The 24,887-nt window shown below is 33.5% G+C and overlaps 1 protein-coding gene across 2 annotated transcripts in view; it reads left to right on the top strand.

Moving 5' to 3' along the window:
• Window positions 1-24,887, top strand: part of LOC129228237 (UNC93-like protein) — a 91,432-nt gene that overhangs the window by 52,686 nt on the left and 13,859 nt on the right. The gene's annotated exons all lie outside the window — the stretch shown is intronic.

Raw genomic sequence — 24,887 nt, 5'->3', positions numbered from 1 at the left:
ACAACATTGCTTGAAACTGCGTTCGAAAATCACCTAAAATTGCGTTTTTGGTGCTTCAATTTCGAAAGATTGCCGGCCTTAATGTTACCAAATATGGTCTTACAATCGCGTTTTTATGACTTCAATTTCAGAAAACATTCGGGCAAGGGCCTCCGAACCGCCTTCCTTTAATATCATTAAAATTTAGGTTTTGAAAATATGACTTACGTTAAATTTAAGTGAAATAGCCTCTGAACTTCATCTCCTAATATCATAGAAAATTACTTTAGTTTTTAGGGCTTAAATTTTGAAAAAATTTCCAGGTTGGAGTTCCAAAATCTCCTTCTCGTAAAAATCTTGAAAGTTGTCTACAATTGCGTTTTTGGAAGTTAAATTTCAAAAAATTTGGAGGGAAGAGGAGGAATTGATTTCTATCTGTTTTACAAAAAAAAAGTCGGGTAGAATCCCAGAGTTCCTTTTTTTATTCTAACGTCAATAAATATGGCCTATAATCGCGTTTTAAGGCTTTAACTTCTACAAATTTCCGCGGGGCCCCTTGTACCGTTTTTCCCCAGAACACCGCCAAAGACCGTTTCAAATTGCGTTTTTAAAACTAATAATTTCAAAAATTTTAAAAGATTTTTTTTTTTCAATGTGCCCCCACTAAAACTTTTCTTGTTGCGCCACTGCTCCTAATGTCATGTTTTGACAGGCATAAGTTTTATTAATTATTTTTCTCTTAGAGATTAAATAGATACTCACAGTGGCGTGAACTTTGATATTTAAAACATTTTCCTTTTTCCAAAATGCATTATTAGCATATCAGAGGAGTTGCTGTACTCTAAATAATTTCGAGACATAAAGTAAAAACGTATGCCAAAACGTGTTCCAAAATTAAATGTTCACACATTGTTTTAATAAATTAAATGCCAAATGTTTTTTTTTTTCATTATATATTTGTTTACAAAACCTCTTTCCAGGCGTTAACTATGTTTTCCCCGAACGCCAGAGCATAAAAGCGCTCAAAAGACATTTGCACGACGGCGCCGATCAGGCTTGGCGCGGCCCTGGGTGCAGGGATACCTTCCCGAGATATTTGTTGAAGCTTATGTTTTGAAAATAACGTTTAAGCTGTCTTTGTATGATGTAAAGGTGAGAAAAGAAAGGGGGGGGGGAGAGTCTAGAAAATTGAATTAAACTGGAGTTTTAAAATTGCAATTTTAGATGGGTCTTTAGTAAATTATAAGGGTAAGAGTTTCCATGAATGATCCCCTCCGAAAACGACTCAAAGGTGAGGAATTAAGAACATCTTTAGGTGACTTAAGGGGATATCAAAACTCAGTGTTTCAAAATTTAATTTTAAAAGTACAGTTTTAAGTTGAACTTGAAGGCGTTAGAGGATGGAGACTCAGAGAATCTCGCTGTAAATTAAAAAAAAAAAAAAATGATACCTTAAAAACATTTCAGCTATATTTGATGATAAAAGTGAAGGGAGGGGGGGGGGAGGAGTTCTAATTCTAAAAAAAATATTATCCAAGAGAATTTAGTGTTAAAGAGGACATATATTATTTGTGTTCAACTGATAAAGTTTATAAATGTAAAAAATAGCTTTTATAAATTAATTTTTTAATGGAAGTTTACAATAGAATCGACTTGCAAGTAAAAACCAGGATTCTGCAATACAACTGTCCAGCAATGTGATGTAAATTTTAAAATCCGTACATGTGTCAAATAAATTAATTTAAAAAATATTGAGTTAAAGGACTGTTAAGTAGTAAAACCGTAAAAGATTTCCGCAGATGCGTTTCAAGATTTCTTTTTATTGAATAGAAATGAACATATTTAGTTCAAGCTCGAGTTATGTAAGACTTTTTCCTGATATCGTTTGTATGTAAATTTCCAGATATTTGAAACTGAAACAAGATGTGTTTGGTAAACTGCAAAATAGGAGTTCAGAGGTTCTAAGTATGGCAGTTTAAAATGTAAATTAAATACGTGTTTTAATTTTTAGCTGCATTGGGGAACTTATTGCTTCCTTGAGACAATTTAACTTTTTAAATAGCACTCTGTATTTCAAAGTATAATTAAGCGAGTTTGAACAGGAATTTCTGTAAACTCGTGTTTTTATTTTAAAAAAATCGCACTATTGAAAAAATTCAAGTACAACTGAAACTTTTTAAGTTGAAGTCGCCCATTCAACTCAAACATAATTCGATCCAATCGAATAAGATTGTATCTACCAATAGCACAGTAAAAAATTTGCATTGCCTTATCCAGTCGAAATTTCTCATCACGCTACTGGTAGATAGCATTCCATCAAATTGAACACAATCGAGTTGTATATGCCATTGAAAGAAAGCAAGTTACGTTGAATAACTTTTAATCAACCTAATAATTGGATTTTCACAAAATTTTATTTCAGAAGTAATTTTTCCAAAAAACTCATACTGAAATAACAATTTAGAAACAGTACCTAGTGAAATATTTGTCGCTCAATTTTTCACCAAGTGGGCGTCCATTCATAACATCATTTCAGGGGCACATTCAACCTAATATAATTGATGATTCGATTCGAATGAATTCTATCAACCAAAAGTGAAGCCAGAAATGTCCTTTACTCCACCCAGAAGAAAATGTCTCACTACGTGACTGGTAGATAGAATTTGATCGAATCGAACATAATCGAGAAAAATATGCTTCTTAGTCGTCATTGAAAACTACACCGATTTAGCTCAAAAAAAAAAAAAAAAAAAAGAAAGAAAAATAAAAGTGTAAACGCTTCTTTTGGAACCTCTCTGCACACCAAAAAAGAAGATGCACAACCGGACTCCACTTAGTTTACATGCAAAATTTTTGCTTATTACGGCATACAGTTTTTCGGTTATGCGAGATACATTAAAACCAGGGATGAATTCGTGCTTGGTCTTACTGGAACGCCGTTACTTTTCAAGAAAAATAATTCCGCTTCTACACAAAACTGTCTAAAAATCGTTATTCAATTATTTATCATAAGCGTTTCTGGTACTGAAACATTTACGAATTCACATCTGATACATACGTGCTTACTGACGTCACGAGAAAACTCGTGATAATGAATTCAGTAATTTTCAAAAATGGGCATTTTGATTGCCCGTACATTTATATAAACTTGCAGACGGTTTGAAAACACTAAACATACATCTGGGAATGAGTTAAATAGAAATTTTCGGCTTAATTCAAATGAAATTGTTTTTTTAAATTTAATGCATTTACTCCTGTACTTTGCACAAGGAAGAAAAACTAAATACTATCAAATTGGTAATTCCATCTTTGCAGTGAAGTTTCACAGAAATGATTAGTTTATAAAGAATTTCATTGCATTTTAACGGTATGAAAAAACACTACTTTCATTAATGGTCATTGATCATAAACCGAGCAGTAGACAACTGAGTAGCTAAGTAGTAGGAACGTAAACAAATTAGATTTATAGACAATAATAAAAAAACTTTTGTTCTTGAGGAATTTTTTTTTATTAATTTATATAATCATTTGTTTTTGACACATTTTTGTTTACTTTTTACTTTATTGATTGGCTTTGAAAACTTACTTATGGAAATTTATATTTCAAATTTAGTAGTCATTTTTGTAGTAAATATGATTTTGGACTACAATTTCCTGCTATTTTTTTTGCTCGTTTATCATTTTGCTGTAAACTATTCAATTGGTTTTGAGATGCCATTAGATTTTAAATTTTCATACTAATGATGCAGATTAATAATCATATTGACACTCAAAGCCTAAACCCATCATCAAGTCTGCAGTCTCAACAAAAATGAATTTACTGAGTATTTTTTCTTTTTATAAGCTTCTTTTATGTTTGGGTAGCACACATTCCGGGAGGATATTAGTGATCGGTAATTGTTCCGAAACATATCCTAAAAACTGTACTAAAACGTGTGCCACAAAATGTTTAGTGCAAGTGTTCAAAAACCATTCATTTACACTATCATGAAATGTCTAAAAAGTGCGCTAAAAAGGATTATACATGTTCCGAACAGTGTTCCTAAAAATGTATTGAAAACGGACCGGAAAAAGTGTTCTAAAAAAGGGGACAAGTGTACGTGTTCAAAAAGTATTATGATATGTGTTAACAAAACGGTTCTAATAACTATTACAAAAATAGTGTTCTCAAAAAGGAGACAAGTGTACGAATGCAAATAGTATTCAAAAAGTGTTTGATTATTTGCAGTGAAGGGGCGGAGCTTCGGATTGCTCAAACTATCACCTAGGTAACTACAACTGTTTATTAACCATTTTCTTTCTCTGATTGCAACCGTAAAGAAAAAAAAAAGAGCATTAAAATTCTTTTTTCCTTTTTATAATATTTCAAAATATGGAAAGAAATAAATGATTTAGCTTATTTTTTTTTTATAGAACTATATTATTTTTCTTACTTTGAAATAAAGTTTGCAGAAAAGACAAATGAGAGGTAACTTTTTTCAAGATATTAACTTAAACGTGGGAAGATAAAGCGCAGTATCTACAGAGATGAATATTTGAGACATAAAAAGAAACGTGTTTTGGATTCGATACTAACAATAGCGAAATGATGGAATTTGACCTTTATGTTTTTTCAGTGGAAAGCAAGTAAGCAAGCTTGTACACGAAAGCTGAAGTACAACCTATGACGAAAATGCGAAAAAAAATTTTAAATAAAAATTTGCCGATACTGCTCTTTACGTTCCCACTGCAGTAATATTGAACTCATTTTTTTCTGTAGGAAAAGAAATAAAATATTATGATGTATGTGAACGAAAAGTTTCATGACGTATATCATTTTTGATGACCATTTTTCATTTCGTCGAGCTTTTAAAGCACATTTTAATGGTCGATGCCAGTTCTCAATAAGACCATTTGATTGAGGATGGTATGGTGAAGTTCTTATCTTTTCGGCACCAATGAATCGAGTTAATTGTCGAAATAGCTCAGACTCAAATTGACGACCTTGATCTGATGTAATTTTTTCTGGACAACCAAATCTTGAAATCCATTCAGACATCAACGTCTTAGCGACAGTTGGTGCTGTCATATCACAAATAGGATATGCTTCTGGCCATCGCGTTGCCCTATCAATTACCGTTAAGCAGTAATTCTTTCCTTCAGATTCTGGTAGTGGTCCTATTAGATCAATGTGTATATGGGCAAACCTAGATGTGTTAATATCAAATTTTCCTTCTTCAGTTTTAGTGTGCCTGAAAACCTTTGATCTTTGGCAGTTTAAACACTCTTTAACCCATACTTTGATATCCGTAGCCATTGAAGGCCAAACAAATCTCTGCTTAATAAGCTTAGTCGAACCTTTTATACCTGGGCGTGTTAAATTATGTAGGTTTAAAAAAACTTGTTTACGAAAACTTTTTATTAGAAAAGGTCGTGCTTTTCCTGTAGAAATATCACAAAATATTTCAGTTTTTGAATCAGGCATAGTAAGTAATTTTAATACTAAATTAGATTCCTTATTTTCTAAAGCAGATTTAAGTTCTAAGTCAGATTTTTGTTCAACACCTAACTTAGCGTAATCTAGCGAAGTAGGAAATTTAATTGTACTTATTCGAGAAAGGGCATCGGCTGCTTCATTTGAGCTACCTTGCAAATATTCAATGTCAGTTGTAAACTCTGAGATAAAGGATAACCATCTACTTTGCCTATTTGTGTAGGTATCTCGTTTCTTTTGAAAAGCAAATTTTATTGGTTTGTGATCAGTGTATATTATACATTCTTTTGCCTCGATGAAATGTCGAAAATATTTTACTGATTCATAAATGGCTAATAATTCCCTATCAAAAACCGAGTATTTTAACTGAGCAGTATTCAGTTTTTTTGAAAAAAATGCTATTGGTTTCAACCCTTCTTCAGTCTGCAGACTTAAGGTTGAACCAATGGAGAAATCACTAGCATCAGTGTGTAATGCTAACTGCCCATCCTGCGAGGGAAAGACCAATGCAGCGCCAATCAAACTTTGTTTAGCTTTCTCAAATGCGTCATTCAAAATTGGAGACCATTCAATAGGAGTGCTATCATTCTTTTTACATCCTCTTATTTGATCTGTTAAAGGGGTAAGCAATCTTGCTGCATGTTTAACAAATCTTCTAAAATAATTTATTAATCCAATGAATCGTCGAAGCTCTGATATTGTTTTTGGCTTAGGATAATTTTGAATGGTTTCAACTTTTGATTTTAAAGGTTTAATTCCTTCAAAAGAAATATCATGTCCTAAAAATGATACTTCAGTTTGAGCAAAAACACTTTTGGAAATATTCACATTTAAACCATATTTGGCAAGCCTACCTAATACAATTTTCATGTGTTCTAAGTGTTCCGTTTCATTTTCGGAAAAAATTAGTATGTCGTCTAAATAAGCAACAGCGAAGTCTACATTTGAAAGTGCCTCGTTAATAAATCTTTGGAACGTATTTGCTGCACATTTTAAACCGAAATTTAAATATAAGAACTCAAAACTACCAAACGGTGTGGTAACTGCAGTTTTTTGAATATCATCTTTGAAAACTGGAATGTGAAAATATGCCCTAACAATATCGAGTTTAGAGAAAATTTTCTTGCCGTGTAAAATGTTCGTTACATCGTGTATGTGTGGCACAGGGTAACGGTCAGGCACAGTGACCGAATTTAACCTTCGATAATCACCACAAATACGGTAAGATCCATCCGCTTTTGGTACCACGTGAATAGGAGAAGCCCAAGGAGATTTTGAAGGACGGCATATTCCTTGATCCATAAGGTATTGAAATTCTTTTTTAACTTCGATTAATACCTTTGGATGTAAACGTCGGGGCTTAGAAAATAAAGGCGGTCCTTTTGTTTCTATATAATGGACAGTATCGTGACTGACTGGTTTTTTGAAATTTGGGATAGGATTCAATAACTCGGGAAAATCTTTAAATAATTCTTTGTACACCATATTATCCGAGACTAATTTAATTCCACTATATTGAGTTTTAGTTAACTCTCCCTTCGTTGTCAAACCAGTGACTGAATCAATTAATCTCGACTTCTTTAAATCTACTAGTAGTGAAAAATTTTGTAAAAAATCTGCTCCTAGAATTGGGCAAGAAACATTTGCTACAACAAATGGCCACTGATATATTCTACGCAATCCCATGTTGATACTTAACACCTTGTGGTCGTACACAGCTATTTTTGAATCGTTCGCAGCATACACGTAAGTGATGGGAGTTTTTGCTTTGAATGAAAAATGGGCAGGAATGCAAGAAATATCACTGCCACTATCAACCAAAAAATTTAATCCCGTACTTTTATCCATTATGTGTAATCTACACTGTTTATGTGCTGCTATGTCAGGGTAAATATCGTTATTAGACATAGCAGCTATGGCAAGTTTTTTTGAACTGCATCATAACTGCATGGTTGGCGACATTTAAATGCTTTATCGCCGAATTTTTCATGATAAAAACAAAACTCAGATGTATATTGATTATCTGAGGGTGTTGGAACTCGTCTACTCCTAGATTGGGACCTATATCTATGATTACTACGACCTCTTGAAAATGAACGTTTTGATACCATTTTAGTTAATTCAGAAACTCGCATGGTTAAATGCTCAATTTGATTTTGCAAATTTGATATTTGCGTCGTTTGTTCACTATGTTTTAGTGTTTCTGAAATTTTGCAAACTGATGGCTCCATTTTTATTTCATGAATTTTATCAGCTAAAATGGACAGTTCAGTCAACTCTGAAGTTGATGCTGATAAAATGGCTTGAATATGTGTTGGCAAACGCTCTAACCAAATGGTTTTTAAAAATTCGTCAGTAATTGAATTTCGTGAAAGTTCTTTCATTTGCCGAAGTAAAACAGATGGTTTTTTATCACCTAATGTAAGTTCACACAAAAGTTTCCGTATTTGGCTTGATTGCGAATCGGAAAACTCTTTAACTAATCTATCTTTTAAAGCTTGATATTTATTTCCCTCTGGAGGAGCTATAATTAAATCCGAAACAGCGCTAAGTGTATCTGCGTCAATGGCGGATAACAAGTAGTTATACTTCGTCTCATCATTTGTTATACGTGAAACATTGAAACTAGCCTCCGCTTGAATAAACCAAACTGTTATATTACTTTTCCATAGTGGAGGTAATCTGGTTGCAACTCTCAAAACTGAGTCACTTTGTACAGTATTATTTGTAAATTCAACATTATCTAAACTTTCTACCGACATTTTAAAATTTAACTGAGAATTTACAAGTAAAATAAACAAATGCAATTAAATTAAAACAAAGAAAAATTAGTCAAAGATAAAATTTATCTTTACACGAAAATAAAATTTAGGCCAGAGCATTTCCCTTCAAGTGAATGACTTTAAGTGAAGAGCATACCATAGAATAAAGCATTGTCCGTCTTCTTTTTCTTTTCCTTTTTTTCTTGTCCAAAACGTGGGTCACCACTGAGAGTGTTGTGAAGGTTTATAACAACACCCTAATTTTGTATAAGAATTTGACTCCATTATTTTATAAAAATCAACAAAACTTTATTTACATCACATATACTTCAAGAAGTCGTCATTTTTATTTTCTCAAGACCAAATTTTTGTGGAACACGATCTCGTGCGTCTTTTTCACTTTTTTTAATTACGTGTTGCCATTCGGCAGTTTGTGTTAAATAGAAATAAAATAATTAAATTTAAGAATTAAAAGACATTAAAAATATGGATGAAAATATAATACTAGAGAATTATCATTACGTGGTAATAATTTTGACTGAGAAGGGCACTTCATGGTGTTGCACTTTCTATCAACATGTTTAATTTTCTAAGGAACATTAAAATGAAACATAAATTTTAACCGAAACTTCATAACAGTAAAAGTTGGATAGAACACGACATTAGTCTGAAATAATCTGAGAAAAACTCATTAAAAATACTTACTGTTTGATTAAGACTTAAAACGATCTACTTAATAAGTTAAATCACATCAAAATATCCATTCAGAAAACGTTATCATAACAAATTATAATTCTAACGTACTGAATAAGTGATTACGATAATTAATAAATGTTAAATTTAAGATAGAACAATTAAACATGAAGGAAATAACTTACTGCGAACACATTCCAAAAACCTATCCAAAAGGTATGAATAACTAATTTTTAAATCTATAACTTAAAAGAGTTAAAAGTGACAAACATTTCACGATGTAAAATTTCATAAAATGTTTCGAAGATCTAAAAATTGAAAAAACACAATATGTTGCCAATTTTCAGAAAAAAATCACCTTTGAGAAAATTTAAAATATTATTCTATGGAATTTTTTTAAAAAAGAAAGATTTATTGGACAAATAAATTACAATTTTGTAAAGGTGAATGCTGAAATGTCTGATTGGCCAGACGAATAGCAAATCAGCTTTGGTGTAGGGTTACCAAAATTGCTCCGTCGCCAAGGTAAGGTAGCGGGTTGCCAGAATGAAATATTTATCGCCGCGACCCGGTTACCGTAATTCTACCGGTGATGGAAAAATTCTAATGAATATTTGAATTCAGCGTCAGAAATTACCCTAGGAACACTGTAAATGCCTCAAGTAACAAAACTTTTGCTTACCAGTGTTATTACTATGTTCTTATTTCTATGAAATTAATATATACATATAGTAATTGATTTCCAATTGTATGTTTGATGCATAAACTCGTTTGTAAGTGTTAGTAATAAACTTACACATATTTTGAAAAGATTTTCCTCTCAGAATAGGAAAAAATAGGTTTTTCTCTCTATATGTTAAATCCATATTGGTAAAAATAGCTTTACGATTGAGAAAAAAGGATGTCATACTTGAAATCAGCGCATCCAGTAGAATAAAAGTCACTCAATAGCGTACAATCACTTTTTCATGACCTGAATTTTGCAGGCCTGTGTAGTTTTGATAATAAACACTTTCTATTTTCCAACTGTTGCCAAAATCAATTGTCTTTTTACTTCGTTCCGTTATCGATTATTGGCATAAATGAGGATAAAAATCCTAAGAAAGCAATAAATTTCATGCTTGCTCCAGAGAAACCTTGATTCAAAATTTTCATTATGATTACTATTAACATTGCTGCTGTAAGGCAACGAATTTTTGTTAACAATGGGTTTTATATTTATTCATTTAATGGGGAAATTACAAGGAATTTACTGTTTTCCATCATGACTTTTTAACTTTCTTCTATATCTAATGTATCGAAAAAAGTACTGGATTCGTGCAAGTTTTCGAATTTCGAATTTTGACGGATTGGAACGTTTTGAGGAGTGCTGAGTCCATTTCGACCATTTTTGGAAAATGTCTGTCTGTCTATATGTGTCTGTCGTTTTTTTTTTTTTTTTTTTGGCCGCTCTACAGCAAAAACTACCGCATGAAATCAAACGAAATTTGGTACAAGTATGTGCCCTTATGTGAACTTATGCCCATTGATTTTTGGCGTGAATTCCTCTAAGGGGATGGAGCAATGGGACGTTTCTCGAGTTATGCGTGCCTGCCATTACCCAAAAAGTAACTGGCGGAATCAAACAAAATTTGGTTCATATGTTGCTCCTAACAAGAACAAGTGCTGATTTAATTTTGGTGACAATAGCTCGAACGAGAGTTGAGCTATAGAACGTTTTTGGTCGTCAATGGTGACTGCTGTATCTCAAGAAATAATGAACGGAATCAAATAAAAATTTATGGAGAAGTGGCCCTTAGAGAGTATAACAGCTGACTCTATTTTGGTGTCAACAGCTGAAAAGGGGGTGGCGCAATTGAATGTTCTTTTTTTCTCATTGTGAGTGCGATATCTCAAGAAGTAATGCTACGTTCTCGATGAAATTTGGAATAAATGTGAATCCATATGTAAATAGGCGTTGGTTCACTTTTGGCGCCAATCGCTCCAAAAAGTGCTGATTTTTTTTTTTTTTTTTTTGAGCAATCACGATTGCTTATTGCTTTTATTTCACCGTCCTTGGCATTTGGTTCCTTTTTCAGCTTGAACCAGACACAGCAGCACCACCACCCACCGTCCTCTGCAGGCGCAGCTCCTCCGGTCCCGAGCTATCCGCTCTCCTGGTCGGAGGCGTCCATGTCGTACACACACGCACACTCACACATATACACACAAACGACTTCACACACATAAACTTACACATATACACACAAACGACTTCACACACATACACTCACATACGCCTACGTGCAAACACACAGGTCTACGCACACACCCAAGCCTACACACACATAACTATGCACACGTATCCGCCCAGGAGGAGGGGCAGGAGCCGTTTCTAGAAACAATAACTCCAATGAGTAGAGTCCTATCGCAGTTCGTGATTGCGAAAAACATAATTTGAATTCAAAATTTCAGAATTCAAATTAATTTTCTTTTTCTTTCTCTTTTCTTTCTTTCTTTTTTTTTTTTTTTTTTTTTGCGAATAAAAATAGCTTTATTAATGAAACAATAAGAAAGATAAATCGTAATCGACTATCGTCTGCGTATTTCTCGTGATTTTAATTGTATGGAAATGATCGAAAATATTATCTCAATGATTTAAAATTTTTATCTGTTGCCATCTTATGTTTTTAAACAAATAAAATATTTGTAATTAATTCAAGCAAGGCTTTTAAGATGACTTTCAATTTTCGCTCTTTGCTTTGCTTTTGCGATAATTCAGACATTGGGATGGTCGTCAAGTTTTTGCATGTGTAATTTTGTTTTTGTTGGGAATATTGCTTCCTCGTCAAGCATGAGGAGGGATCAGAATTATAAGAAAAATATAGAAGAAAGTTTCGTGATGCCACAACACACTAGTTAAACTGAGTTTTTTAGAAATAAATTATAGCCTATGTTGCTTCCGGATAATGTAGCTATCTATGGTGAAAAAATGGTTAATATAGGGCCAGTAGTTTTGAAGCTTACCCCGGACATACACAAAAGTAGCCATTTATGTACAAAGATTTATGCAGTTTACGTATTTATGAAGTAAAGTATGATGGTTCTTTTTTTTCTTACAAACGAAACAAGAACTTTTTGAATTACCGTCAAGTCCTCACACTTGGGAAGCTACCCTAACTTGGGACATTTTACCGAATTTAGTTTTGAGGGTTAGTACACTTATCGGTATTTCAGCAGCAAGAAATAAATGGCGTTACAGAATAAATGAACAGTTATCTTTTGAAGCTATTGAGTTAAGGTTAATTTCAGGAAAAAGGAGATATGACACTTGAATTTTAAAAGTTAAATCTTCGGTCACTTGCCATGTATCATTTTTGTTTTCAGAAATATATAAATTTCTTCAATCCTAACAAAATTTTTCCAAATAATTCAATGAGTTTCAGAAAATCAAGTGCAATACCAATTTTTCTCTTTGTGTGTTTACCAGGGCTGCGGAGCCGGAAGGAAAATGGCCGTCTACGACTAAGACTTCGTCTTATGTATTAATGAAATAATATATATTTTCTTTAATTTCTTCCTCAAGGGAACTGGGAAAAACCCCTAAACAAATTGAAATATTAATTGCTTTTTATGAATTTTTCGCGTTGTATTTTATTATAAACCTAAAATGCATACAATGTTAAAAATTCAGTTTGAAAATCAAATTTTCCAATAATTGAGATTTTTAAAGTGAGAAATCTTAAAAATCCCATTTTAAAATAAAAAGGAAACAGATTAATTTGCTCCTCTTTTAATATTCAACAAAGAGATGTTGAACAAATCATGTGCTTTCAATTTTTGAAAGCTGTAACTTGCTAAATCAAAAAAACCTTTCTTGAGAGGGGGCGGTCCGCTCCACAGCTGGTGGGTGACACCTCATGTTAATTTAAGAGTTTATAAAGGATATGCATACTTTACATTTACCCAATAAAGTTTAAATTATATTTCATTTTCAACGAAAATAGGCCACTAAATCGTGGGGACAGAACGGGTAGAAAGACGTCTCGAGCAAATTTTACACAAAATGCGGTGTTATACAGCTTTGTACGATTAACTTTTACCATACCTATATTTCTTCTTCGCACAATTTGTAAATTAAATATTATTGGCTGCTTTAGAACAAACCTTAATATGAAGATTTTAAGAATAACTGCAGTTAGAGTGTTGTAACCAAGAAATCATATATTTATTTTGTTTCATGTTTTTAATAAGCACTAAGCTTATAGAAATAGTCTTTTGATTTAAAAAACATAAGATACATTTTATTGGACATTTTGGTATCTTACTTTTGTGGCAAAATTTATTTGAATTTGCCACCCGAGCTACGGAACCCGACTTGCTCAAGGGATACATTCCTTTTACTATTTTATAGCGGAGATCGAAGTAAAAAATATATTTGACAGTGATTGCGTGAAAATCTTTGGCTACAAAACCTTTTGCTGACTGTTGTTATTAGTGAAAGAAAGTTTTAAAGCAAGCAAACTAGGAGGCGACTACAGAAATTTTGACAAACATTTAAGCCAGCTCGTTGCCAATGGCAATTATTTTCTTATCAGCAGCCCTACATACATGTAATTTAACCAACTGGTAGTCAGTTGTTTAAAAAATGCAAATAAAGTTGGTAAAAATGAAAGAAAAAAAGAAGCCCGGAGTCTTCATGTTTTCTAACGACTCCGACTCCTTTACCCCTAAATTGGTCCGACTCTGACTCCGACTCCACAGCCCTGGTTTTTACACAACAGACAGGAAACCCGTTTTTTATTGCATACTGTTATTTCAATAAACTTGTTTATAAGAATATAATAAGTACACTGTAAAAAAAATTCCGAAACGTTACTGGGTATTTCCGTGTCACGTTTCGGGATTTTGATGGTTTTTATCCACTTCCTGGAAAAATTAAGTATTCTTGACAAAAAGTTTCCTGAATTGCTAGAAGTCGCAAGAATGCAGACTTTTCACTGTTGTTAAAAATATTTTTAGCTCCCAGTTTAAAGATTAATTGAGCGTATTTATAAAGTGTATCAGCTTTACTTCACGTACGGCTCGTCCATGCTAATTAAACTCCCAAAGGGCTGCGTTGCTTTGCAAGATTCGCCGGCAAGTAAAATTCTCGTTACTTACTTGCAATTCTGGCATAGCTTTGGCCATGTTTGCAATAATGCTCTTTTAACTTCCTTGATAAATCAGAATGATGCCAAGATATTGTTTCCACGGACACGACTGGTTTTAAACGGGAAGATTTCTGAATTTTTCAGGAGGCTTCCAGGATAATATCAGGAAGGTTACTGAATTTTAGCGGAAAAAGTTCCTGGAATTTGCAAGATATGTTACTGGCAGATATTAGGCACATCAGCTGCCCATTATTTTCCAGGAACGTTTCTGAATCGTTTTTACAGTGTATGTGAACTTTTATCATTGAAATGTCTAACTAACTTTCTGTTATTTAAAAAAAAAAGATATTTTTCAACCATGAAACTGGCCTTTTGTTTAAGTGATACTCTGAATGTCCTTCCGTTACCAAAATACTGCGCTTCAATAACCTCATCAAGAACCTATTGGGTATAGAAACTCTATTGTTTTAATATTATTCTTATTATTATTCAACGCAGAATTATTTCCCTCGTTAATGAGACACAGTTATAATTTTTATAGGTACTGTCCGCCCCGAGTATTGTCGGTTCCAAGAAATATTACTTGATTAAGTGGGACATTTGATTAAGCGGGAAATTTTCTTTACTTTTCTAAAATGACAACATTTGCCTTAAAACGTAATGATAATGAAGCAATAGCTATATAAATGAATTGATAATTGTTATTGGCAGAAACTTTTTGAAATAAGCTACGTTAAAAACAAAATAGTTTATATACATGGTATATTCAGTAAATTACCGCCCATTAGCCAGGGCTAAAGCAGAAATACGTGAAATACACCGCCAGCTCAGTCATTTCCAGCCGAGGACTGCAGTTTCGTGCTTATTAGCACTCATCAGCCCGGCATAGGAAAGTGACTGAGCTGGAGATGGAAAACCCTTAAGGAAGCCAAGAGTGCGAAACAAACTGGTAGCTAATATAGAATTTTTTCCATCTCCAGCTCAGTCACTTTCTTATGCCGGGCTGCTGAGTGCTAATAAGCACGAAACTGCAGTCCTCGGCTGGAAATGACTGAGCTGGCGGTGTATTTCACTTATATACATGGTGTTCCGTTTTAACCTGCAAGACCGTTATTTTCGCAACCGTTTGTCCTAGATGCATACTTCCAATTGCAAAAATGTTCAAAAGCAGATGCAGAGTTAAGATATTGAAAGTTTCAAGCGAAAATAAAAGTAAGTCAAAAAAAAATCTAACTTTTTATACGGGCCCCAGGTCCCCTAATGTTTAGGGAAATAATCTCCATTGAAAACTATTACTGACACAAAAAATTTGACATTTGTGTGACCAAAACTCAAGCAGATTTTCCAGTTTAAAGTTTTAAGGGACCATACAGAAGATTAGACTAGAACTTATCGCCCTTTCAGAAGAATGGCAAGTCGTCAAAGTAAGAAAACCGAAGTATTTATATTTTTCGTTGCTATTCAAAAATAAATGCAAATGTTATGCCGTGATACGCAAAAACACACCACAAAACCTCGAACAATTTGAAAAATCACACTCTAAGCACACATGTAATTTTAAACACTTGTTAACCGCTATATTTTCCCCCAAAAGGTGCTATTGACGGCGAGTGAAAAGTGGTGTAAGTCACAAAATAATGCGTTTCATATCTCGGTGAATATTGGTTGTACGTATTTTAAACTTTTTGTGTTTGAACTATTTTTCAATGGAGATTATTTCCCTAAATATAAGTTAGGAGACCTAGGGCCCGTATAAAAATTTAAATTTTTATTTTTTGACTAATTTTTATTTTTACTTCAAACTTTCAGTATCTTAACTTTGCATCTGATTTCGAACATTTTTACAACTGGAAGTGTACATCTAGGACTAACGGTTGCTAAAATTATGGTCTTGCAGGTTAAAACGGAAAACCCTGTAAATTATAAGTACGTATGAAAATTATCATAAGTAACTTGTAACGTTAGTTATGAAATTTTTATTTCGGCACCTTTTTTCACTATATTATTTTTTGAAAAATTCCATAACAGTAAGTGGCTTGATCAAGGTCTTTTGGGAACATATTTGTGATCCCCCCCCCCTTGTCTGCTGTGTTTTACATTTAATATTTATTAATTTACTAGAGGACCCGACAGACGGTGTTATGTTCAAACTTTGTAAATTGAAAAGTTAAAAAATTTCAATAAACCATCAAGTGTTTGGTTTTGTTGAAAGAAAAAAAAGTAAAAAGAAAATGTTTTAAGCTGCTTGGTGTCAGAATGCGTATATTTATTACAACTTGATTTATCCAAGTCCACTGAGCAGTTGTTTTATTAACTATTTTTCTCCCGTACTTGATGGTTTGTTCCTTCCGCCATATTCAAAGGATAAACAGCGTCCCCAGATATTAAGTGCAAAAAACTAACTACCCATCGAGAACAAACGAAAAATCTCGCTGCAAAATCCCCCAAATGAAAAGGAATATAACAATCGAAAGGATATCGTTTAAAAACATTATAAAGGTAAAAACTGTTCTCTGAATAAGCGAAAATAACTCCCCCTCCCCCACCTCCCGATGCAAAATAAACACATTCTTCAACTAAAATGACTAAACACTCTTTAAAAAACGAAAAACAATTCCTTGCAATTTGAAATATTTCGCCAAAGGAACAAAAAATACAATAAATTACATTATCAGTAGTTTTAAAATGTAAACAAATGATCGCGCAAGTCTATTGTTTATGGCCAAAGTCGCCAATCCACCACGTTGCTGTAATCCAGCCGATCAGTGAGCGAAGCCAACTCCGACGGATTAGCGGTCCGATCTTTTGATCGAAAAATTTTAAAACTTCATATATTGCCTAATTTGTTCTTTCCACCAAAGGTAAAGATCTTTCACTGCATTGATCTTTTGTGTACAAAAACAACACTGTTGTAATTTATCTGGACGAAAGTAAAATTTGTTTCGTCTTTAAATTCCATTATCTTTTCCTTTAATGATGTACTGATTAGTTTGATAATCCTTAAAGTATTCCTGACATTGGTGCCAAAATTCAGATGGATTTGAGCCGAAAAACAAATGTTGCTTTGTACTTCCTGATCATTTGGTTAGGAAAACCTAAAGCACCGATCCGGTCACATGGTTCAACTACGACGGCAGAACGCACGTTTTGCGTGAACCTTCCAGTACTTTACTTTAAAATATATCAAGGGACCTCAAATCACTGCTTTCAAGAGAAATGAAGGCTTCACTTCCTCTCTCTCTCTCTCTACGTTTTATCTACTATCAATTGACATATCACAGTAGACAAAAAGCAGAGCTGGCTTTCTTATTGTCCTTTGGCAATGAGTTAAATATTTATTTCCATTCTCGCTCAACAATAGGTTAAAATAAATATTAATCATTTGGGAGATATAACCATCCAATTTTTAAATTAATTAATTAACAAAAACGTTTCCGATTCGATCCATCGCGCTTCGAAACCATGCTTGCCACAACTTAATTACACACAAAAAATTTGATGAAAATCGGTCCATCCGTTTAAAAAGCCTTATGATGACAAACGTCCGCACAGAAGATTTATATATATATATATATATATATATATATATATATATATATATATATATATATATATATATATATATATTCTTTGTTTTATCCTCTTATATATAACAGTCGATGATCGAGTATCCCGCGTGATTCAACAATGAAACTCGCGCCACGGCATGGTAATTTGATAATATGTTTTGGTAATGTTTAACATGCTGGGAAAGGCTTCATTTTGACGAGGCTGAACTGGATTCTGTAGCTTAACTATTTTACTGGTAAGACTCATTTCAGGGGAATGAAGAAACGAAAAAGTGGTCAACAATGAACGCGATCTACTGGAGTTTAGGGTTAATCCACTGGAGTTAGGGTTAATATTTCAATTATCAAAATATCATCAAACAGGCAATTGCTTCTTTCAAATGTAGAAGCAATTTTCACCAGTCATATCTAGACGGACGATTTTATAGTCTTTAAAATAAAGAAAATGCATTACAGGCTGAACAGTGTATAAAGTTAAAGCTGAACAAGAATGAAGAGAACGCTATGATTGCAAGCTATAAGATACGAATCTGTTACTCAATCAAAAATGATTATTGAGTTTTAAAACTAAATAACCTGAAAATACTAAAGGTTTGTGACAGTACAAAGAGAAATAACAGAATTTTTTAAACATGCTAAGCACTTTTCATAGCGAAAGGATAGTATAAGTATTCCTTTAGTTTTCAAAAATCCCAGGAAAATGACACCACAAACGAAGAAAAGTGCGGCTCAAGGTATGAACAGAATTTCTTATCATTATCTAGCTTTCAATCATAACTTTGAGTGTTGAAACATGCATATTTCTCTTATTGGGAAATTTTGGTTTGAAATGACTAGAACCCGCACTTTTCTTCGCGTGTGGTGGCATTTTCTTGGAATTTTTGAAAATTATAGGAATACTTAAATTGTCTTTTCTGACCCAGAAATGTTATTTTGTCCTTTTGAGTGTATATGTTATGAAAAGTGCTTAGTATTTTTTAAAAAATTCTGTTGATTTATTATTTTTTTAGTGTTAATGTATTTCAGAAATAGAATAATATTACCATAACGAAATTTCACCTCATTGTTTCACGTAAATCTTCCGTACTAAAAGGAAAAAAACCTATTATAAGTGTTTAAAACTTTAAGCATTTGGCACTAAAAATTAATCCTTCTTCCCCTCTAGAATTTGTTTGTTTGCTAATTCAATTAAAACAATTTAAATATTAAAGGTTTCCCAAACTAATTTATGTTTCAAAACATACAAGTTACTCGTGATAAAGATCCTAATATATCTCTATTAGCTCCGTCATCAATTATTGGCATAGATGAGAGCAATGGTAGGGAATATATTTCATGCTTGCTCCAGAGAAGCCATCATTCAAAACCTTCATTATGATTACTATTGACATTACTGTTGCAAGGCAACAAAAATCGTAACAATGGGTTTACAATTTAAACAATTCATGGGGAAATTACATGAAATTTTGCTATTTTTCATCGTAACAAAGATAATAATTTTATTTTTGAATTTTAATTTTTAAGCTTTGAGTTGTACCTTAAGATTCAGCAAATCATTTAGTGGAATCCTGAAGTCTTTAAGTGATATACTTGCTGAGATATAACCAAAAGCAGGCCTCTGATTTTTCCGTCACGATCAGGCCAAGTATAATAAAAGTGCTTAAAAAGCGTCCGTTGCCCGTTAAGAAGTAAGACACAACAAGAACGTGCATAAATGTGTCCCGATGAAAATGCGTAAACGTGCCCCGTCGACAAGTTTGAATTTATTTTTTAACGTGCAACAAAATTTAATAATTTTTCTGTCCAAACAAATACAATCCTCAAAAAGGAACAATATTCTGTTAATTTTTATATAGTTATTTCTTCTTAACTGTGTATTATTAATTCACAATAAGCTTCAAAACGTTCAACACAAAATTTACTTAACTTGGTAGAAAACAGATTTTCCTATCCGCATGCTAAACCGAAGCTCGATTGATGCTCAAAAACTAGATAACGCGTTAGAAACTAGTGTCAGTGTACTACAAAAGCATCAACTGGACTGCTCTTACATTTTTTAGGTAGCCCGTGCAACGCCGGGCACGCAGCTAGTTTCTGAATAATTGTTGTTTCCTGCTCCTGCCATGTATCTGTGTACTGACCGGATTTTCCGAATGCAGTCGGATCGCGATTACATCCCTAGTTTTAAGATGATCTTTACAACTAAACAATCTCCGTAAGCAATGTTTCTACACATCTCATTAACATTCACCACACATACTTGAAAGTAACAGTTAACAATCTGAACACAATCAAGCCGCGTGAAAGTAACCAATCACAATGCGCCCTCTGGCGGTGCTTATTAAGTTGACTTATTTACTCGTCAATGCAACTCACGTGCTGTTGAGGAGACCCTGGCATCATATAACATCTTCTTCCGAATTTGCATCTGCATCAGGAAAAAGTGACACATTTATCCAAGCCAAGACGGAGAATCACTGAACGCGCACTATTTTAACACACCGTCCTTCGTACGAAATCGCAAGCCTCTTGTCATGTCATTTACGTAATATGCATATTAATTTTTTTTATGGCATTCATTTTATGAAAGTATTTTTCTCAAATCTCTTATCTTTTATTTTTTGCGTTGTTAACCTTATACGGTTTCTTGGATGACCTTATACGGAGTCTTATGTCAGGTGAACATTTACTTTTTTCCCTGAAAACGTCGCAGTTAACTGTTGTTACTGCGAAATATTCGAAATGGGGTCGTTTCCAAAATTTTCAAAGCATTTTTTTTCTGAAAAAGCAAGCTTAAAAACATAGGATCTGACCCTTTTTTTTAAAATAATTTGACCAAATTTAATATTAAAAAAAAAAATATTTTAATCGGTGAGCTTTCATCGTTTACGTTTCTGCCGATGACATCACAAATGATGAAATGCCATTCACTAAGGCACCTATATATACGAGCCAACTCATCAGCTTAAGATCAGCCTTTTTGGATCGGAGCGCGTGTTTTGAGTGGTTGTCTTTTCTGGCGAGTTATCGCGTTGGTGGTTGTTCACTGTAGCAATTATTAGCGGTACGTGAATTGTTTATAAAATAAAATATTATTTTCTGCAAATTTGGCGAAATCCGAAACTTTGCTGTGGTAACCCAAGCAGTGCAACAATGAAAATTCCGATCCAAGATGGCTAAACGTAAGCTGATGCGTCGGCCTATCTACATAGCGGCTCTACCATTCACAATGCACAATATTTTAATCTGCTTCTTTACTCACGATGTACTGGCAACTATATGGTTGATAGCAAGCGTAGAGCGCAATTTTAATTCTCTTCTTGATTATCATAAAGTAGAAACGCGGTAGAAAAATGCGCCAAAGAGCATCATTTGTGACGTCATCAAGACCACGCCTCATTTTCAAAATCGGACTTAAAAAAAAATTAATTAAAACTTAAGCGTTGGGAAAATGAAAGCTTTTTCTCGCTCCGTTGTAATTTTTTTTTTTGCTTATTCTATCAATTTCAGAGACTAAAAGTAGTACTCTTTTGACTGAAGGAAACAACCCCATTTGTGCGTACAGAAAAGAGCAGAAATGAGCACTTAAAAAGAAGAACTGATGTAGTATAATGTTTTTTGCTGTAAAACTTTGTAGAATTGTCTGCTTTTTTTTAAGGAAAAGACAAGTTTATATACATGAATTTTATTACAATATGAAATAGACATAGTTTGACAATTAATAGAATCCAGGGGTGCCCACAAAGAAGGACTATGGCGCAAGTTGCGCCATCAAAGTTTTAGGGGGATTTTAAAAATTATTTATTTATTTATTTAAATTTATTTAATTATTATTTTTAATTTGAATTATTTATTTTATTTTATTTGATTCTGTTTATGTTTCATTTAATTTATTTATTTAGTTTGTGTGTGTGTATGTCATTGGCGTAGAACAGAACTTTTCTAATGAAATAATAATTAAAAATAAATAAATATAAATTTAAAAAAAACTATTTTTAAAAAATAAACAAAATAAAAAAGAGAGCTAAAAAATAAAAAAGGAAAAGAGGGGTTGAAAAAAATGGGGGGGGGGGATTTGTGCCATCGAACTTGGGGGAATGGGCACCCTTGTAATATAATATAGTTTCTAGACATTTTGTGAAAATTCAACTATGAAATACCACATATTACTTCACCTTCCTGATGATCAGTTCGACAAAAATAAGGGACAGAAAACGTAAACATATTTGTTTGAAAACTCCACAAAATGATATTTCTTATCATAGCTTTAGCCGTTAGCTTCAGTTGTTTTATGAGATGCAAACACAGCTGTTAACCTTCCTTTAGATCTAGAAAATGTTTTCATCATATGATTCTTATTGTACTCGAATCGTCATCCAGACAGACGTCTTTTCTTTTTTCTTTAAATGGCGATTTTCAGACAATGATTCACAAAACCAAGACGTCCTGGTTTCATGCAAGGCTGTTTGGGAGAAACATTAGGTGTAATGCTTATGCAGCCAGACATAGCTTGCAAAAAAAAAAAAAAAAAAAAAGCGGGAAAGTGATCAAAACAACTTGTAATGATCATGAATTCGAATCATTGCACGTAATCGGTTATATTGCCATTCCATCAAAATAATAACCTGTATTTTATTAAACATAACGTTATGGTAATTTTTCAAGGGTCTCGTATTGTTGGGTAAGCAAGCGTCTTTTGGAATATATTTTCTCCGTCGCGTTTTTTAAAAAAATAGTTTTTGACTCTGGAATGTTTTTGCTCTTTGAGGTCTCAGTCTCATGCAAATTTGACGAAAATCTCTTATTATTACATATCAGAAAAAAAGGGTTAAAATAGGCAATTATTTAAACATCAGAGGAAAAATTAGTCGTATAATGGGAATTGATCAATCATCGGTGATCTCTTTTCAGGCAAAAGAAAAACAACCCGAACTATTAAACAGTGAAGACAAAACTTTTGTTTTAAGCAATTGTCTACATTCTTCAACTTTTGTAGATCCATAAAGCTACGTATTAGAATAGCTAAGTTATTTAAAAAATAAAATAAACAAATAAAAATCATGTCTCAAAATAACATTTGAAGTATCTCAACTATGGAGTTCTTTACAGTCTATGATGTTTGTAAAGATTATTGAAGAAAGTATTGTATATTCGCTGAAAATGTTAAAACACAACTAATGAGACAAACTTATTTGCTCGCATTAAGTCGTATATATGGTGTCATCTATCCTGGTACTGTCTGGCTTGTCACGAGAAAAGCTCCCGCCGTCAAGTCTGAGCCCGTCTACAGCCATAAAAACGGGCGTCGTCCATTTTCTGCAAGGGTAGGCAGGAAGCTTTTTGGCGCCATTTCGCCACTCGTCTGCTCGCCTTTGTGCAGTCGTACGGGTTTTTTCAACATTAAGCTTCCCTTGGAAAAATGAGACGCGCCTCGTTACTATAGCAGTAGACAGGCGCAGACATTTCGACGGTGGCTTTTCTCGTGATGGTCGGACAGTATATTTATTGGTTGGAGTGCGCTTTGAATCGTTTTGTTCAATTTGTCGAAATCTATCTCTATGGATTTTATCAGCTGTCGCATTTCGTACTCATTTGTTATGCACCAATTTCTTAGGTTACTTTTCTAACTTCTATTACACGCCAAAAAATTTGAGTAAACACATACACACACAAACCCCTCTTGATTTAAAAATTATAGACTACTTGATTTAAAAATTATAGCAATTAATACACCACTTATTATTATTATTTTTTTAAACATGGTTATCATACTGTTAATCGGCGACAAGAGCGGCACATCTCAGAAAATTTGGAAAAAATAAATAAATAAACAAATAAATAAACAACATGAAAAAAAACAGTAATAATTATTACATGCAATGTACCGAAAAACCCGGTTGTGACACCCAGAGACTGCAGTTCGTCCTCGTTATGGACTCATCAGTCTAGAATGACTAATAAACGAGTTGGGAGGCAGATGTTTTCTCATTGAAGCTGCGATTACCTACAAGCTGTTAGCTTAAATGAATTTAGCACGCCAGTACATTGCATGCAACTATGCCATTAGGCAACTTACTGCTCATTTACCTAAGCTTTTACCTTCAATTTACGAGCTGATGCTTGTGATTGCTTGCGGACTGTCGCTGATGTGCTAAATTAATTAAAAACATCAGTTTGTTGATAATCTTGGCTTCAATGAGAGAACGTCTGCCTCCAGCTCGGTTATTAGCTATTCCATATTGATGAGTCCGAAACAGGGTGTCATAACCAGGCTGTCGGTACATTGCATGCCGTTCTGTCTTAGCCCTGGCTTAATTGCGGCAACTTACCGCTTGTAATAGTTATTGGTTAAAAATATGAATTTTAATTCGGATAATGGAAGGATAAAAAATAAGAAAATAATTGTTTGTTTCTAAAGGATATGTGTACTGGTTTCTTGACATTTGCAAATCTATTTCTTTCCCTAGGCAAGGACGGATCCAGAAATTATTCAAGGAGAGGGCGATTAATTTTTAGTACTTATTACCCTGCACAACGTATGCTAAATTCCAGTACTAAACCTTTGAACCCCATACCTTCCTCTAACGTAGAATGAGATAGCCTGCAATTTTTAGAGCTTCAGTTCCGAAACGTTTTCAGGGAAGAGCCCCCCAAACCTCTTTTCTCTAATTTTATCGAAAATCACGAAAAAATTGCGTTTTTGATAGTTCAATACCGAAATGTTTTGGCCGAAAGTTCTTTTATTTATGCTCAAGGAGGGGGCGATTGCCCCCACCCGCCGCTCCTTTGTATCCACCCTTGCCCCGAGGGGACTTTGCCCATTCTTTCAACATTGCACCCGCTATCGGCGCATATAAAAAACCAATTGAGACTTTTGAAGCCTAGTTTAAACGAAGATGCAATCACCACTTTTTAACAATACACTGTAAAAAAAATTCCGAAACGTTACTGAGTATTTCCGTGTAACATTTCGGGATTTCAATGGTTTTTAGCCACATCCTGGAAAAACCAAGTATCCTTGTCAAAAAGTTTCCTGAATTGCTACAAGTCGCACGAAATCAAACTTCTCACTGTTGCAAAAAAAATGTTTAGCTCCCAGTTTAAAGATTAACTGAGCGTATTTATAAAGTGTATCCGGTATAGCTCGAATGCGGGCCCGGCCAGACTGATAAAGCGTATAAGCCGCAATTTAATCTATGGACTACGTAGCTTAGCAAGAATTGCAGGGTGAAATTCTTTGTACTTACTTGCAATTCTTTCTTAGTTTTGGCCTTGTTGG

Source organism: Uloborus diversus, chromosome 8 (assembly GCF_026930045.1).
Source record: "Uloborus diversus isolate 005 chromosome 8, Udiv.v.3.1, whole genome shotgun sequence".
NCBI lineage: Eukaryota > Metazoa > Arthropoda > Arachnida > Araneae > Uloboridae > Uloborus > Uloborus diversus.
Note: the sequence above shows the minus strand (reverse complement) of the source record. Positions and strands in the feature narration are given on the sequence as shown.